This window comes from Rana temporaria, chromosome 1 (assembly GCF_905171775.1).
Source record: "Rana temporaria chromosome 1, aRanTem1.1, whole genome shotgun sequence".
Classification (NCBI taxonomy): Eukaryota; Metazoa; Chordata; class Amphibia; order Anura; family Ranidae; genus Rana; species Rana temporaria.
The window spans coordinates 417,471,233-417,490,776 of record NC_053489.1 but is presented as its reverse complement, the minus strand read 5'-3'; positions in this window follow the sequence as shown (position 1 = coordinate 417,490,776).

Genomic DNA, 19,544 nt, shown 5'->3' with positions numbered 1-19,544 from the left:
TTATTCGTATCTATCTGTCGCTCGGCCCATCATTTGCATGGGGTCACGCCTCATTAGCATGGCTCATGCCCACTTCCACTTACGACGACTTACGCCTAAGAAACCCAGCGCAGATTTGGCAGCACTGGCTTTGTGAATGGCCATTAAATATGCACCGATGTATGTGAATCCGGGCCATAGTTTTTAACTATCGTTGTCTTCCCTCTAAATAAGTAAATTTTCCCATATGTATTTTCCGTGTGTATACATATATACATCCATTTGTAATTTTGATACATCCTCAGTTATTTTTAGTAACTCATTCTTGGTATTTATATACCTAATTTCCATACTAAACGCTCCAGCCAATCAGGTAATTTTTAGCTTGTTATATTTACCCTGGCTAAAGATGGCCCCCATAGAGCCTGATGAAGAAGCATGCATGCTTCGAACGCGTGCACCTCCCCGCGACCCGTACCGGGAAGTGACTTTGTTCCACTACTGTGCTCCACGGCTGTCCCCCTCTCCCCTGCATGTATGTGGTTCCCTCACCGCCGCTGACAGAGGCAGGGACCTACAGCGACTCCTGTTTACTACCTTCCAGGCTAAAGGAGCACCATCATTCCAGGCGCAGAGCGGATGAAATAAACCTACAAACCCACAGATAAGCCTTATGTTTTAAGCTCCTTTGTAAGTGACACCTTTATATGAATACTTTTTAATAAAATAACCAGATTATTACGCTTAGAGGGCGCTGCTTTTTTCTCTTTCTGTGCAGAAAATCATTCATCAGTGGTAGTATTACTGCCATCACTAATGATTGAGATCTTTCTGCTGAAGGCTGTTGTTGCCAGGACCCTGGCAGCCGCAAGCATCCTAGCAACGAATGACGCATCCATAACCCTATTCTGGTAAGTGCAAACAGTGGGGCCAAGGATGCTGGCTGATAAAATTGACCTATATATAAGTATCCTTGGCCCTAAAGAAGTACAGTTTTGATAAAGGAAGTAACGCAAAAACAATTGTGTTGATTTACTAAAGGCAAATTGCACTCATTTTCCCCCTTGCACTTGATTGGGTATTCTTTACAAAATGAAGCTTCGCCACACTTACATTCACAAAGAAAAATGACTGCAACTACATTTGCAAAGTGCGTAGTCTATTTGCCTTTAATAAATCAACCCCAATGTGTTAGTGGCAATACCTAAACTTCTACTAGACTGATCTATGCTATCTACTGTGTTTGCAATCACTTAATGGTGTTTGTATAAATATACATAAAAAAAGCACTAGTCCAATATATACAATCTTATGTGATCAAAATAAAGTGATTGCAATTAGTAATACAATTGCGTGTAATAAATAAAGTGGTCTCAAACAAGTTTATATAAAAAAAAATATATCAAATAAATTATCATGTGCTGATCTGTCTTCAAAAACCAGTGACTTAATTATTAAAGTAGGCCATAGACCAATCAAAATGTAGAGCGTTCAAGAGGAACCAGACAAATTTTGCAGGATGGTTGGACTGAAGTCGTTCCATCGATCTTCATCAGTCGATACACTTTGGAGAATTGTGTCAAATAAAGTCTAGAGGCATACTCTACTTTTAAGTACACAATGGGGTTTATTTACTAAAGCTGGAAAGTGCAAAATCAGGCTCACTTCTGCATAGAAACCAATGAGCTTCTAACCCCAGCTTGTTCAATTAAGCTTTGGTAATAAAACCTGGAAGCTCATTTGTTTCTATGCAGAAGTGAGCCTGATTTTGCACTTTCCAGCTTTAGTAAATAAACCCCACTGTGTACTTAAAAGTGGGGTATGCCTGTATTGTAAAGCCGCGTACACACGATCAGTCCATCCGATGAGAACGGTCTGAAGGACCGTTGTCATAGGTTAACCGATAAAGCTGACTGATGGTCCGTCGCACCTAAACACCATGGGTTAAATAACCAATCGGGTCACAACGCGGTCACGTAAACCACGTACGACGGCACTATAAAAGCGAAGGTCATATCCAATGGCGCCACCCTTGGGGCTGCTCTTGCTGATTCCGTGTTACCGCGTGTTAGTAAAAGTTTGGTTCGAGCCGATTCGCGCTTTTCAGTCTCTGTGCTTTGCAGATCGTTTTCTCAGGTTTAGTTTGTGCTTGTGGGTTCGTATCTGTTTTTCAGTGCTTGCAGTCAGGTCGTATCTGTTTTGCAGAGCGTTCTTGTCCACTCGAGTTCTGTTTTTCAGTGCGTTCTTTACAGGCCTTGCTGTACTTGGGTGCCTTATTTTTTAAGTGTTCTGCCATCATACAAGTGATACAGAAGGTCTATATTAAGGTAAGTTGTCTCTTTTCACATCACAATCTATATATGTCTTTAATGTATGCTAATGTCTTGTATTTCTTGCATCATTCCCTAATTACCATGATTGTAATATGCTGTGAAAGTCCCCTTTATCCCCATGCATGTTCTCAGCTTTCAATGTTCCTTTTTTGGCCTAGATGCATATTTCCCTTTACTAACCTGTCCAGCATGCTATCCTAGGCCCAAACACACCTAGCCTAGTCTGTTTACATCTTTTCTTTTGTCTGCTCCATTGTAGTTCAACCTCCCCCCCTTAACCTCCCTGGCGGTATGATTCTGTCAGAAAAAACATGCTAAAAGCGGTACCATTATTTGCAAGGAAATTTGGCGTTTTATATTGTAGGTCTGTAATTTTTAGAAATAACTCACTTAAATCTGACCAAACAAGATTCTAATAGGCATCCCAGGTATGACATTTTTTTAAAAACAAAATTATAAATTATAATATAATAAATAATTATAAATAATTATAACAAATAATAATATAATTATAATAAAAATTATTCAATAATGTAATCAAATCAAAATCACTGAAATTTGCTCAGTTGCAGAATTGTTGCTGTCATTATTTTTTTTTTTTTATGACGAATTTCCCCACAAATCGCTATCGCACAATTCTGCAAGTGATTATAATTTATTATCGCTGTTTTTTAGCTGATCTAAAACTATTTTTGACATAAAGGGACACTTTTGGTTGCTATGGACAATCTACAGTTTGCAGGGAGAAAGAAACGTTTTTATTATATAAAATGACATGCATGACACAGGACAGACCACTAGGGACAAGGGGGGTGTGTTTTTTTTACATACAGTACTGTAATCTATAAGATTACAGTATACTGTATGTAATGTGTTTGTTTACTTTTTTGAATTTGGCGCCGTTCTCCGTCCCCGTGCGTCGTAACGTCGCAGGGAACGGAGATCGGCGTCACACGGAGGCACTGTGTGAATCGAGCGAGGTCCCACTCGCTCACACAGCGCGGTGGCATCGCTGGATCCAGGGACAAGGTAAGTAACTTGTGCCTGTGGATCTAGCGAGGCAAGCCCGAGTCTGACTCGGGGTTTCCGCTCGCAGCAGGAAAATCTAACCCCGAGTCAGACTCGGGAAGACCGCCAGGCAGGTTAAAATGTTTAATGGCCCATCAGAGTGGTGAGGAGTCTGATAAGTGGGCCTATTTCAGTTATGGCATGTAATTAGCACTCCACTAATAAATGTTATACTGATGTTGGACAAGGATGTCTTTTGCTTTGTGATTGCAATGTTTATGTGCCAAATGACTAATTTTTATTTTTGTTTGACTCCACAGTTTCCTTCCACGCCACAGGAATGGCAGACTGTGGCTTCCCAATTGGCCCAGCGGTAGGACTTCTCTAACTGCGGAGGGGCAAGAGATGGGCAACATGTCCATATAGTGCCGCCACCCCATTCGGGGTCATACAATTTCAACTACAAAGGTTTTCATAGTATTGTGTTGATGGTGTTGGCACAGTACGAGTTTTTGTATGTGGACGTGGGGAGGAACGGCCAGATGTCTGACGGTGGAGTCTTTGTGCAGATGGAGTTTGCCCACGTCTCCAGACTGGTGGCCTGGCCCTGGCACGGGATGAAGACAATGTGGAGGGACTCCCTTTTGTTTGTTTTTTTGCGGACGAAGCTATCGGCTTGGACCACACCTTATGAGGCCGTTTCCCCAGAGGACTCTCACCCTGGAGAGGAGGGTTTTGAATTACCGGCTGGCCAGAGCCCGGAGGGTTGTCGAGAATGCCTTCATAATGGCCAGACGATTCCGTCTGTTCCAGACAGCCATCCACATGGCGGACTATAAACTGAACACTGTCACTTTTCCTGCTGCATTTTTCCGAATTTTTTGCGCAGGCATTCAGAGACCTACCTTTCAAACATTGGGCCTGAGGCCAGACAATCATCTGAGAACCTGACTGGCCTGGACACTGGCCGTACTGAATTGGCCTTCCGAACTGCTCGAGATGCCCGTGATATATACGTTGAGTACTTCACTGGTAGGGGGGCCATTGCTATGCCAGACCATATTTCTTTTAAAACAAAAAAACAAAAAAGACAGAGGCACATGTCCCAGCTGGAGGAAGAGTGTCTGCAGGACATTAGGGAGGCATCTGAAATCACGAGGGCCCCCTTAACCCTGCTGAGGACTACAGCATCTACCTTGCTGACCAGCTGCAAAAAAAGAGCGACAACGGGCCCTGGCAGAGGATTTGTTTGCCCAAGAATATGATGCGATTCATTGACAAATATTGCACTTTAAAAAACCTGTGGGGAATCCAAAATACATCCTATTCTAACAAGAATGTTTGAAGGGCAACAATTGCCCACTTGGTCACTTATATGCAGGGCTTTTTTTCAGGGGGAACTTTCCAGTCTTCCTTCCATCCTTCCCTCCACCGTTCCATCTAGTGTTCCTTCCACTGTTCCCCCCACCCCTGCAGAGGGTACCAAGAAGCAGGCTGAGATTGAGGAGCCAGATCTGCACATCTACAGTCAGGTATAGTAGTTTACAACAGATTTCTTGGCCTCAAATAAATTTTGGTTGAACAAGATGTTTTTGGAACCAAAATGAAAGCTAGAAAACCCAAACAAAAGTTGTGGGCAGGAAATATAGTGACAGGGATGCCAACTGCAGGGGTCAGAATGAGAGTCTGTTCAATTTACCAAAAATACAACCCAAAAAATGCAACAGTCATGAGCTTTAAAATGTGTGTGTTTGATGAAGCCAAAAAAAACCATGTGCCTTTTTTAGACACAGGAAGAGATCAGCCAAGAGAAGGAGGCTCAGGAATGTGTCAGCCAGGAGGAGGAAGGGGTGAGTGTCAGCCAGGAGGAGGAAGGGGTGAGTGGCAGACAGGAGGAGGAAGGAGTGAGTGGCAGTCAGCAGGTGCCCAGGCCCAGGGGCAGCACTGTGTCACAGGTGCCTCCCCTCCAGATGCGCCAAAACAAAAAAAACAGAAACGCATGTCCCAGCTGAAGGAGCATTATTAGGGAGGCAGCTGAAATCATGAGGGCCCACTTAACCCTGTTGAGGGCTACAGCTTCATACATTGCAAACAAGCTGCAAGAAATTGAGCAGCGACAAAGGGGCCTGGCCCAGGATCTGATAGCATCTGTAATACAGAGGGGAAGAAGGGGCCTGCTGACTGAGACCACACAATTCAGTGACCCGGCCCAGTGTCCTCCTCCTCCTCCTGCTGCCACATTTCCACCACCTGCAAGGAGCCGTGGAAGGAAGGCTGCAAGGAAGAGCAGAAAGTGATTCCCTGGCTTCAAGCTGATTTGCCATAAAATGAGGTTGTTATAGTACCACAGCTTGGGGTCATGTATGACATCTACTGCTGCTTCTGATATCTGTGACATTGTGACCCAAATTAGAGGGACTCCTGATAGTATTGATTTTGTTGTTTATCATGGTGGAATGTGCCTTTGGTGTCCAAAGTCTGCATATATTTGTCTATTGTTGCCCTTCATGTTGTTTTTTTTTTTAACCATAATAAATGGAGATTTAATTGAAGTTAAATACTTGTCTATTGTGTTTTTCTGGTGAATAGCCATCAAACATTTCCGAAATACAATGTGTAATTAACAAAGGACACAACCTCCTTGAGGGAGGGGGGGAATGTTGTGATAACTTGAGTAAAAAAAAAAATTAACCAAAAAAAAAGGTGGAGTACAACACATTATTTTGGAGATCTGGCTTTAGAAAAAACAAAAAAATATTCATGAGATCACAAGAAAACAAAAAAAGAAGTCAGTATGAGAGAACTCTGTCTAAATAGCATCAGCAAAACAACGTGTTTATTCTAGCAATAGAACAAAGAAAAAATGCACTGCAATAAACAAGGCACTAGTTTTAAAAATGTAGAATGTGCCATCTCCAAAACGAACGCGAGTTTTACAAGAACAAGCGCTCCCGTCCCCTAAATTTGTCTGAGTATGCGTGAATTTTTAACCGATGGTTGTGCGTACTAACGATCGGTTTTGACCTATCGGTTAGCAATCCATTGGTTAAAATTTAAAGCAAGTTGGCTTTTTTTTAACCGAAGGTTAAATAACCTATGGGGCCTACACACGATCGGTTTGGACCGATGAAAACGGTCCATCAGACCGTTATCCTCTGGTTAACCAATCGTGTGTACGAGGCCTATTGCTATATGTATATTGACCTTCAAATGTCTGGAATTTTAGGGGGTATACAGTGTATGAATTTCTTTAAAACCACAGTATTTATGGAAAAACTTTTTTTATTATGTGATTTTATTTTCATGTTTTATGTATAATACAGTGTAACGTTGTCAAAAGATTTGTTGTGGTTAATGTTGCAACAAAATCCCATGGGATTATTCATTTTTTCTGGATACACAGCATTTCCCTACCTACAGGACATTCAGTATGGGATTACATCTACTTTAATAAACCTGCCAGTGCCTATAACCCATACACTGATATCTCACAGTGTACTTTATTGGCAACAGTAGCTACAGTGTGCTTTCCCTACCATAGCTAAAGCACATTGCCAATATGGCCTCTATGAACCCATTCTTTTATAGTGAGTGGGCTTGCTCATCTAAAAGCTTCCTTAGTTGCCCTTCTAACTTAACTGTCATAAGTTAAAAGGCCAGGCAGTGCACTCTGGTTATTAACCCTCCTAGCAGTATTCCCGAGTCTGACTCGGGGTGAGATTTTAATACCAAAAGCGGTAACCCCCGAGTCAGAATCGGGCTTGCCTCGCTGCAGCAACAGACAAAGTTACTTACCTTGTCCCTGGATCCAGCGATGCCACCGCGCTGTGTGAGCGAGCGGGACCTCGCTCGATTCACACAGTGTCCTCCTGTGCCGCCGATCTCCGTTCCCTGAGACGTTACGACGCACGGGAGCGGAGAACGGCGCCAAATTCAAAAACGTAAACAAACACCTTACATACAGTATACTGTAATCTTATAGATTACAGTACTGTATGTAAAAAATACACACCCTCTTTGTCCCTAGTGGTCTGCCCAGTGCCCTACATGTACTTTTATATAATAAAAACGGTTCTTTCTCCTTGCAAACTGTAGATTGTCCATAGCAACCCAAAGTGTCCCTTTATGTCAAAAATGGTTTTAGAGCAGCTAGAAAACAGCGATAATAAATTATAATCACTTGCAGAATTGTGCGATAGCGATTTGTGGGGAAATTCGTCATAAAAAAATAAAAGTAATGACAGCGACAATTCTGCAACTGAGCAAATTTCAGTGATTTTGAGTTGATTACATTATTGAATAATTTTTATTATAATTATATTATTACTTGTTATAATTATTTATAATTATTTATTATATTATAATTTATAATTTTGTTTTTAAAAAATACCCGGGATGCCTACTAGTCTCTTGTTTGGTCAGATTTAAGTGAGTTATTCCTAAAAATTACAGACCTACAGTATAAAACGCCAAATTTCCTTGCAAATAATGGTACCGCTTTCAGCACCTTTTTTCTGAAATAATCATACCGCCAGGGAGGTTAAGGTGAATTTTCACATTAATTTAAAGTAAACAAAGAGAGAACACACAGAATAAACCATGATCCCTTGGTAGTGGTGAACCCAAACTTTTTCCCCTAGTCAGAATATCTGCACCTCACCTCTTCTCTATTAGGCAGGAAATCTATCTGTAGACAGTAGAAATCAACTGTAGGATCAAAAGGTATTTTGTGCACTAATTCAAAAATAGATAAATATGCAATTGAAAGCATTTTGTTAACAGGCATAAATGAAGCAAATAAGGAAAGTTGGGGCTTACATATACTTTAAATACATGATTATTCATGAAAATAAATGTTTTACTAAAAAAAGAGGAATGGGTTTTAGGAAACATTTACATCTGTTACATTTAAGGGGCAAACAAACTCTATTTTAACTTTGTTCTGTGTCGTAGTGGGTTTTAAAGAATACATATTGCAAGGAGGCAGGGCATTGGGATATTAGAGTTTTTTGCCCAGATTTAGGGAGGTATGCAAAAAAACTACACCTATAACAAGGGCATCATTTCACTTTGGTCAAATCTGCACAGTTTGTTCTTATCTACAGGCACCCCTTACCTACACAGGCATTTTTTTTTTTTTTTTTGGTAAAGATACCCTTTAAATGTATCTTATTTATCTTTGAACTACACATACGCATTTTTATAGAGTAGTCTTACCAGATAAAAGATTAAAAGCACATGAAATGTAGAATGTGGGCAGCAGCATAATTACATTTACTGTACACATGGTGGGATGTAATGAACAAAACACATAAACATTTTTGTCTTGGCATTTATCATTGTCAATTAGTCACACTTTTAATGCTGATACCATTACTCAGTAGGTTGTTATTCTGGCTGTATAAACCCAAGTTTTTATATCAGTATTTCCCAGAGAAGCATTAATTTCGATGTGTTTGATTACAACCAAAGTAATCCAAAGGGCAAGAAAAGCCACTCAACATACCTTGTAGCATCAGAGGTGCATTTTACAATTATGGGGGGAATTTTATCAAAGGCCGAGGGATGGAAATAAATACAAACTTCATGCAGTTATGTTGTGTAGATTACTGTATTATCATTATAACAATGTTGCGCACAAACATTATGTTTCTTTTTTTCCATTATTCACCAGTGGAAAAAACATCTTCTAAGTTAAACCTCAACTGTATAGTGTTTTAGAACCTTTCTTATACTTTATAGACAATGGGGGTTATTTACCACTGTGCACTTCCAAGTGCACTGCAAGTGCACTTTTAAGTGCACTTGGAAGTACAGTCGCTGTAGTTCCTAACAGGAAGTTAGGAGCACACTGGATTTTTGGCAGGACACTTTTGTACTTGCAGCATTTCTAAAGGGTTAAAACATAGGGTAATGCAAATGAAGAAATTATATGAAGAGTAACTGCTAGAATAAATAAAACTTTGTACTGACAGTCATCAAAATGGGTTGCTCAGTGGTTGTTTTGCTTTGAACAACGGCACGTTGAAAGGAATATTCTCTTCTCACAATGCAATGCAAACACCCCAATGAACAATAGTATGTGCATTGTCCTATGGAATGCTCAGTGGTCATATCAGTGGTCAAGCTTAAAGCTACTGTATAGGCTAAGATTGCTTATTACCAGTTTTGGGACCTCATAGGTTACACATAGGCTTTTTTTCAGGAGATGAAAATTCGCACGAGGTAGACTTAGACCTTTTTTTTTTTTAAGATGAAAATTTACATTACAGGTTACTTTAACTGTTGTCCTAAGTAAATGATTTGCAACACCGCTTGTTGTTCTTAAAATTTTTGTTTTATTAAATGTCTCTAAATCTAATGAAGTATGTTAAAACATACTGTAACATTTTGTTGAGAAAAAAAACATTCCCCTATGGGTGATCTATGTACATTGCACTAATTTTAACAAACTTTGTTGCAGATTTCTACCTCTTGATACTCTGAAGAAATCACTGTTTGTTCCTCTGTGTCCATATGCTAAATTAGTCTAATGGGAGTGGTTTCATAAATATCAACCAGCTGCTGCAGAATCAGGCCTCTAATGAGGAAAGTTGCAGGTTCTGTATCCCTTTAGACATTATTTCCTATTGGGAGTATCTTTTTTAAAAGTGCCATTTTTGTTGCAGGGGATGCCAAAAATCGGACTTGTATTTTATTGCATTGCACTTTGCAGTAAATTACAGAGTTGCAGATTGAAAATAAAGGTACTTTTTAATAACATTCAAGTATAATATGACCTGTCGCAATTGTATATGCTATATCTTTTTTTTTTTATGTGCAATTTTTTTTCCGATGAAAGTGGAGTTACCCTTTAGGCTGATAAAAGTTTGCAATAACATATACATTTTCATTCCTCTAATAAATAAAATAAATATGTCAGTTTTCACCAGGACATCTGTATTTCTTATGTGACATCCTGTTCGTTTTGTAGTATACATTTTTAAGGTATTTACTTTTCTTTTTATTACCCAAAGACAAATTTTCAACATTTTGTTGTCTTTCTGTGATTAGTAACTCACATCTTATAGTTACCAGTGAACATACTGTGTATGCAATTGAACAATATATGAGAAAGGGAGCATCACCTTTATACCTCCAAATGTTGTTAAAAAATATACATACAATATATTCATATGCAATATTTAAAATGTTCTGATTAAAAAAGTTTACTATGTACACTATAGCCTTCACCATCATGGATAAAGACAGAAACTATAGTTTATAGTACAAGTACCTTTTAACAAAAAGTCCTTGGTAATGCTAGAGCTTGTAATAGAATAGTGAAATAATAGCATTTGGTATATGCACCTCAAAATATGACAAACTGCAAACCAATTGCTTTAGTCCCTATTGGCAGGAATCAGCTTTTTGCACTAAGATCATGCTGTTACTGTGATCCATACTGAATGCAGTATTTTATTTAATCTCTTTGATTAATACACACACTTTTGCTAATATTGATTTAAGAAATGGTTAACAATTTGTATTATTGATTTTGGATGGTGATTGCTGCAGATTTGTATTCATCAAAGCAATCTTCCTACACTATATGGTTGTCCATCCAAACCATCAGATGGAAATTCTGCCCACAGAGATCGCATCCTCCGCATGTGTCCCTTGTGTACCAAAATCTGTTTCTACTTTTACTGAAATCAAGAAATAAATCCCAGCTAAATTTTACATTTTTTTCCTTAACCCTTTTGAGTCTATAATAAAAGGAGAGTCAGAAGCAACATACAAAGTTTCTCTATTTATTGTGGGATTTCACCCTGATATCACTATGATTTAAAATAGCTGAATAATAAGTAAATAAAGTGATATTATGCAGTTAACAACTAAAAAAATATGTTTTTTTTAAAAGCCATAAAAAGATGTAGGTTAACCTATTCATGATGGACGGTAAACAAAATCTTGGCGCCTAAACTCAGTTTGAAAAACAGTACATATCTTTGCAACTACTTTCAGGCTTTCATTTGGTGACAATGTATATCTTTTTTCTTTATATTATCAAATGAAAAATTGCCAAACATAGTAAAAAAATACATTTGCCCATAATAGTAAAAAAATAATAATACACACACATTTTTCTTAATAAACTTTAAGAAAAACATAGCAAATTAGTTTAACTTTATTTATAAAACATATCTAGTATATTGACTGTCAGTCACTTTATAGTAGGCAAGTAGGCATCACTTTAGCCAGTCAGGCAGACATACCAGAGTGTTTACATTTTCTGGAAGCAGACATGATCGCATTTTATTGACAATATACCCTGAAGAACTGAACAGTCTTTCGCACGGAACAGATGTTGCAGATACACAAAGAATTGTCTGCACAAAACTGCTTAGGACAGGAAAACGATGGTTATTTTTGCCCCCTTCCCCTGATGGAGCGTGATGCATCCTGCTGCTCCACAGATGAAAAGGTACCTCAATCCAATGGGTGCAGTTTGCTCGCATCCAGCAGGGTAAGTCTCACTGTCCAGGCTGTCCGGTGACTTCAAGAATTTTGATCGATCAAAAAAATTAAAGATTAATCAAGGAATTAATCTTTAATTTCCCCTAATTTGCCCTAATATATATATATATATATATATATATATATATATATATATATATATAACCCCAACATGAATTATATTCTACATTTTAACTGAAAATCATATGATACAAAAGTGTTTCATTGTAATTTTTTCTGGTGCGCATGAATGACTTGGAAATGTAACAACCACCCTGATTGTTGAGTCTGAGGGCCTGCCTTGTTCCGGCCATAGATGGTTGGAATCGCAGCTGGTTTAGCAGGAACTTGCTGAGATTTGAACTGTGTGTGGGCCAGCTAAATGTACCTGTGATACATTTGCCTATATGTCTCAGTTTACTGCTCCCTGCTAGCCATATGGGTAGAGGTAGAAAGGAATTTCATGTGATTCATTCCTCTGACAGGTTATTGACGTGCTAATGTCCCCTCACTATTTCTAAAGGTTAATTGATCTATTGTGTTGTGTGAAGGAGATCTGTGTTTAAGTGGCTTGTGTTAATTATTCTGATTGCTTCATTGTGGTAATTATCTCTCTATATGCGGGGTCGAGCGGTCTGGTTGATGTATTCAGTACAGCTAGTGCTCAGCGTCACTGATGTCATTGTCTAAAGAAAATGTGTTTTCAGCATCGGCCCCGTCGTGTCTATCTAGTCATCTGTATGGAAGCCCCAGTGTGAGGGGGGCGGAGATTTGTCATTGTAACAGTTTTGGAAATGACATATAAGCTGTGTGATATAACATTAAAGGCTGTGTTGTTCAAGCAGTAAGCTTGTCTCATGTGTGGCTTTCTGGGCGATTCCAGGGATATCCCTCCTCGTGGAATATTGGGGTGATTTTCGTTATGGGAAGAAGGGAACGTTGACGGGGATATCATACCGATACCGTCACAATTGGTTGGTAGCAGTGGTATTTTTCCCTTCTATTCCCCTTCACACCCGGATTCCAAGCAGACACTGGAAGAACTACTGGAAGTTCGTGGAAGGATTGCTAGCAACAAAACCAAGCGGGTCATCATAGCAGAATCAATGGAGCTAGACCAGGAGGACGGGATTGCAGCAACACCAGCAGTACAAGAGATGGAGACACCAGTGATTCAGGAGGAGGAATCGCCAGCCAACAAGCTAATGAGAGAGAAGCTAGCGTGGTTCGGCCCGAACCCAGCGGCGGATGTGGTGCTGAAAGTGATGGACCTGTTAGCGAAGGAGGCTAAAGAAATAAAAGACAAACAAATAAGAGACGCAGAACTACAGGAGGATAAACAAATAAGAGACGCAGAGCTACAGTTAAAACTGGCAGCAGTCCAACAAGCAGCCGCACATTCTCCAAACAGTGAGTACAGCACAGCAGATGCAAGGAAGATTCCGTTTAGCGCTTTTAAAGCTTTTGATGAAAAGGACTGTGAGATTGATAACTTCCTGGCGGATTTTGAGCGACAATGTAACCTGCACAGAATAGCTAGAGGAGAGTGGGTTGCAATATTGTCAGGCAAACTGTCAGGCAAAGCTTCTGATGCTTTCCGGACCGTGCCAGATCAGGATATCCATAGCTACGCCCGGGTTAAAGAAGCGCTCCTGGCTCGTTATGCAGTAACCCCAGAGTCCCACCGACAGAAGTTCAGGGACTCACGCAAAACCACGAAAGACTCTTATGCGGAATGGGCATGCCAATTGTCCCGGTCGGCCTCTAACTGGGCTAACAGCAGCCAGGCCACCACCGCAGAGGACATTTTGCAACTAATGCTCCTGGAGCAATTTTACAATCACATCCAGACGGACGTCAAAGACTGGGTGAGAGATCGCAGGCCCATGACTCTACCAGAGGCCGCTAAGTTGGCGGATGAATATGCAGATACTCGCAAGACGAACCAGGTCACACCACAGGAACAACCTCCACCACAAACGGTGCCCTCACACCCACCAACCGCTAGATACCAACCTCCTAACAGACCGGTGACATCTAGCCCTCGCTATCCACGCCAGGAGGGCAACGAACAACGCTGCTTCCGGTGCAAACAGCTGGGTCACTTCAAGCAGAATTGCCCCATGAATGACAACACCAGGTCAAATTGGTCTCAACCTGGGTACCGCCCACCAGCAGCAGCCCATTGTGTAGACTCGGCTTGGGATCCCCAGGAGCTGGGTCAGGAAGAACCATTGGGCACCCCTTACGAAGCCCTCATGGTACAATCTGTTATTACGGACAACAGGGAACACCATTGTCAGCTGGTCATGGGCTCCAGCCCCGAGCCGGAGGGGCCCTGGAGGGAGCTGGGCAGAAAGAGGCACCGCCGGCCACCCTTCAAGAAGAAGAGGTCCTGGAAGCCGTATAACAAGCTGACCTGGGAGGAGAAGAAGCGACTGGAGGAGAGGGAGTCGCAGCGGGCGTCCCAGATGCGTGCCGAGATGTTCGCCAAGGGCCCACCGGTGGCCCCTTACACCACCACCCAGTTCCTGATGATGAAGGACCACGTGGAGAGCCTGCAGGACATGAGCAAGCAGGATCTGATCCGTGAGTACATAGAGCTGGAGGAGTGCATAAGCCGCATGGAGGAGGAGAACAACCACCTGAGGTCACAGCAGGCTGACCCCCCCAGGCTCCATGAACTGGAGATGGAGCTGGAGAAGCTCCAAGAGGAGAACCGGCGGCTGCGGAGGGAGCAGGGGGTGGCTGGCCTTATGGGGCTCTGATTCCCCTCCCCCCCCCGGACTCTGAGCACCAGTGCTACAGCATTTCAACAAATATAACTTTTTATTTTTATGAATCTCCTGGGATTGTCACTTCAGAGCCATAACCTGCCCCCTCCCATAGCGGGACACCTAGACGGCGGCGCACAGACCCATTCGCTGTCTTCACACTGACTTCTGGTGACTTTGCAGATCGCACAAATACTTGGGGCCTGACCTTCGTGTGATCTGACGACCCGGTGACATACCTGAGTCTGAAGCAGTTGCCAAGGGAGGTCAGTCATGACAAACGGAGTTAACCTCGGACTAAAAGCTCTGAACCCGTCAACCCTACTGGACCAGGGAAGGTCCAACCGGGTTTGCCGGAGCAGGGAGCAAAAGGGGGGCCATTGTGATACATTTGCCTATATGTCTCAGTTTACTGCTCCCTGCTAGCCATATGGGTAGAGGTAGAAAGGAATTTCATGTGATTCATTCCTCTGACAGGTTATTGACGTGCTAATGTCCCCTCACTATTTCTAAAGGTTAATTGATCTATTGTGTTGTGTGAAGGAGATCTGTGTTTAAGTGGCTTGTGTTAATTATTCTGATTGCTTCATTGTGGTAATTATCTCTCTATATGCGGGGTCGAGCGGTCTGGTTGATGTATTCAGTACAGCTAGTGCTCAGCGTCACTGATGTCATTGTCTAAAGAAAATGTGTTTTCAGCATCGGCCCCGTCGTGTCTACCTAGTCATCTGTATGGAAGCCCCAGTGTGAGGGGGGCGGAGATTTGTCATTGTAACAGTTTTGGAAATGACATATAAGCTGTGTGATATAACATTAAAGGCTGTGTTGTTCAAGCAGTAAGCTTGTCTCATGTGTGGCTTTCTGGGCGATTCCAGGGATATCCCTCCTCGTGGAATATTGGGGTGATTTTCGTTATGGGAAGAAGGGAACGTTGACGGGGATATCATACCGATACCGTCACAGTACCATTGATCGATCAACTTGGGTACAAGCAGCCTGCCGGATCTACTTGTGGTTATCGCTAGTGGCTGCTATAGCTGCTAGCAATAATCACTGTCTTCTCCTGACAGGGACAGCTTCCCCACAACCCCCGCTGCTCCCCTCCACCCTCAGCTGGGAGAATACAATATCTTGGCAGGAGGGATTCCCCTGTCAGCACTGTCTGTACTGATGGTGGAATTGTGCAAATTTCGTCACACAGTATAGGTTTTAAAAGTAGGAAGTATTGGCAAGGTATTCCTCATGTTTATTGCCAATAAGGTGCTCACTTGCACAAAAGTCCAGCATGGGCATTAATGCACATTCCCACAGGAAATAAGCTCTGGGCATTCTAGATCAGCTCTTAGGTGATTTGGTGGAAACAATACAAAAGAACTAACATCAGGGCTCAAGTCCTGTGGGAACGCATGGGAACGGAGTCCCTGCACTTTTTTCACAGCAGGAACGCAGTTCCCTTTGCAGGACTAGAGCAGCTGAGCCGCCCGAGCCAATTCTTTACTAAGCGACGATGCCCAGCTCGAGTCACTGTCAGGGGCAGGCGAACCTTAGTAATCCTTTATGTCAGTGTTTCGCAACTCCAGTTCTCAAGGCACACCAACAGGTCATGTTTTCATGCTTACCATTATTTTACACAGGTGATTTGATCAGTTTCACTGCCTTAGTAATTACCACAGCCGTTTCATCTGAGTGAAATCCTGAAAACATGACCTGTTGGTGTGCCTTGAGGACTGGAGTTGGGAAACACTGCTTTATGTTACTGGCCGCTGCCTGTATATGGATTCATCGGGTAGTGTGTGGGTATTCCGTCACTTCCTCGATGCCGTAATGTCACCTGGGAGCTTTTGTCATTGTTCCCAGCAGACATTGCAGAGGTCTGCTGTGAGTTATCGCGGGATTTAGAAAGAACTTGCTTTAAAAAAAACATGCGGTTTAGTAATTATGCATATGAGCGTATCATATTTTTTTTTGGTGGGGGAGTAGATCTTGGGTGGGAGTTCCCACACTTTTTTTCCCAGGACTTGACCCCTGACTAACATGTATATACTGTACCATTGGCAACAAGAGTATACCCTTAAGTGAAAATGTTCAAATTGGGCCCAAAGTGTCAATAGATAGATCTAGATAGATAGATAGATAGATAGATAGATAGATAGATAGATAGATAGATAGATAGATAGATAGATAGATAGATAGATCAAATAATCAAGTAAACAGCAGAATCAGTGAAGTTGGTTGTAGTCCTACAGTTGTTGAAATGCATCAGTTGATGCCATGAGGACACACGCACACTACGTGCCACAGCCACATTATCTTTTTAATGCTCGTTTTTTTACTTTGTCCTATGAGCTTTTTTGCACTAAATTCATAATTTATCTAAACAAGCTTCACTATGTGCTGCCTTAAATTTCTTTTTGGGAGCATTTACGTTATTGGAGGAGTCAGCTGAGTTAATTAAACACAGCATCAGCCACTTGCACCTTGACAATGCACAGCCATTACTTGATTCAGATGTTGGTTATGAGGTTGAGGAATTTAGGAACATGATGCTACAGAGAGGGGAGATAACTGGTACGCAAATTGGCAGTCATGTTCCCCCAGCCACAGCATGTTGTCTCCAGTGGGAATGAGAATGGCGGAGATGATAATGAGGTCACTGACATGACTTGGGTGCCAGATAGAGCAGAGGAGGAAAGTGAGGGTGAGGGACAACCCCAACGAGGCAGCCATCATGGAAGAGTAGATAGCAGCCACCCTATTCCATCATATTTTGGAGCAGCCCACTTCCCACAGCTCAGCCGTCTGGGCCTTTTTTAGTACGTGTGCAGACGATTACACTGTTGCAGATTGAAACATTTGCCTCAAGCACATTAAGCTTGCCAAAAACACCAGACATTTGGGTGCCACAAGGCATTTAACCCTCCACCACTCAGCCAATTGGCAAGAGCACCTTAAAGCCACACAAAAAGGGATGCAATTCTGTTCCTCATCCTTACTCACCTCAGTCTGCCCCCACTATACCTCATGACGAGGGCCAGACTGGGAATAAAAACCAGCCCTGGAATTTTTTTACACCAGCCCCATATAATTTTTATACCAGCCCAACAGCATAACGTCATTATTTTCTTGTTTATAAAAGGGAAAACCATGCATTTTACAGCACATGCATATACTGTGTATATATATATATATATATATATATATATATATATATATATATATACACAGTGGGCATCGAAAGTTTGGGCACCCCAGGTAAAAATTTGTATTAATGTGCATAACAAAGCCAAGGAAAGATGGAAAAATCTCCAAAAGGAATCAAATTACAGATTAGACATTGTTATAATATGTCAAAAAAAGTTAGATTTTATTTCAATCATTTACACTTTCAAAATTACAGAAAACAAAAAAATGATGTCTGCAAAAGTTTGGGCACCCTGCAGAGTTAATATCTTGTACTGCCCCTTTTGGCAAGTATCACAGCTTGCAAACGCTTTTTGTATCCAGCCAAGAGTCTTTCAATTCTTGTTTGAGGTATCTTTGCCCATTCTTCCTTACAAAAGTCTTCCAGTTCTTTGAGATTTCTGGGCTATCTGTCACGCACTGCTCTTTTAAGGTCTATCCATAGATTTTCAATTATGTTGAGGTCAGGAGATTGTGAAGGCCATGGTAAAACCTTCAGTTTACGCCTCTTGATGTAATCCCCTGTGGATTTTGAGGTGTGTTTAGGATCATTATCCATTTGTAGAAGCCATTCTCTCTTTAACTTCAGCTTTTTCACAGATGGCATCAAGTTACCATCCAAAATTTGCTGAAATTTTATTGAATCCATTTTTCCTTCTACTCGTGAAATGTTCCCTGTGCCACTGGCTGCAATAAAACCCCAAAGCATGATTGATCCACCCCCATGCTTAACAGTTGGACAGAGGTTCTTTTCATTAAATTCTGTGCCCTTTCTTCTCCAAACATACCTTTGCTCATTCCGGCCAAAAAGTTCTATTTTAACCTCATCGGTCCACAGAACTTGTTTCCAAAATGCATCAGGCTTGTCTATATGTTAATTTGCAAAGTTCAAACGCTGATTTTTGTGGTGAGGATGTAGAAGAGGTTTTCTTCTGATGAATCTTCCATGAAGACCATATTTGTACAAGTATCTCTTTATAGTGGAATAGTGTACCACAACTCCAGTGTACCACAACTGTACCACAACTCCAGTGTCTGCCAGATCTTTCTGGAGGGATCATGCAGTCAAACGTGGGTTTTGAATTGCTTTTCTCACAATCCTGTGAGCTGTTCTGTCTGATATTTTTCTTGGTCTTCCAGATCTTGCTTTAACTTCCACTGTTCCTGATGACTGCCATTTCTTAATTACATTCCGAACAGAGGATATTGACATCTGAAAATGCTTTGCTATATTCTTATAGCCTTCTCCAGCTTTGTGAGCATCAACTATTTCAGTTTCAGTTTTCTAGACAACTGCTTAGAAGAACCCATGGTGCTGATTGTTGGGGCAAGGTCAAGAGTCTGGGCATTTAAAACCTTTGAGATTGACATCACCTGGTCTTCCCAGACGATGATTGAGAACAATCCATGACACTGGCAGGTCTCAGCTTTGCAAAGGGGCAGTGCATGCTATAAATTCTGCAGGGTGCCCAAACTTTTGCAGATGCCATTTTTTTTTCTGTAATTTTGAAAGTGTAAATGATGGAAATAAAATCTAACTTTTTTTGACATATTATAAGAATGTCTAATCTGTAATTTGATGCCTTTTGGAGATTTTTCCATCTTTCCTTGGCTTCGTTATGCACATTAATACAAATTTTTACCTGGGGTGCACAAACTTTCGATCCCCACTGTATATATATATATGAGCAAATTCCAGTTAAAAGTGGTAAAAGTGGAGCAATCATCAGGAATGTGGGGGGGGGGGGACTCTGCAGAAATAATACACTAA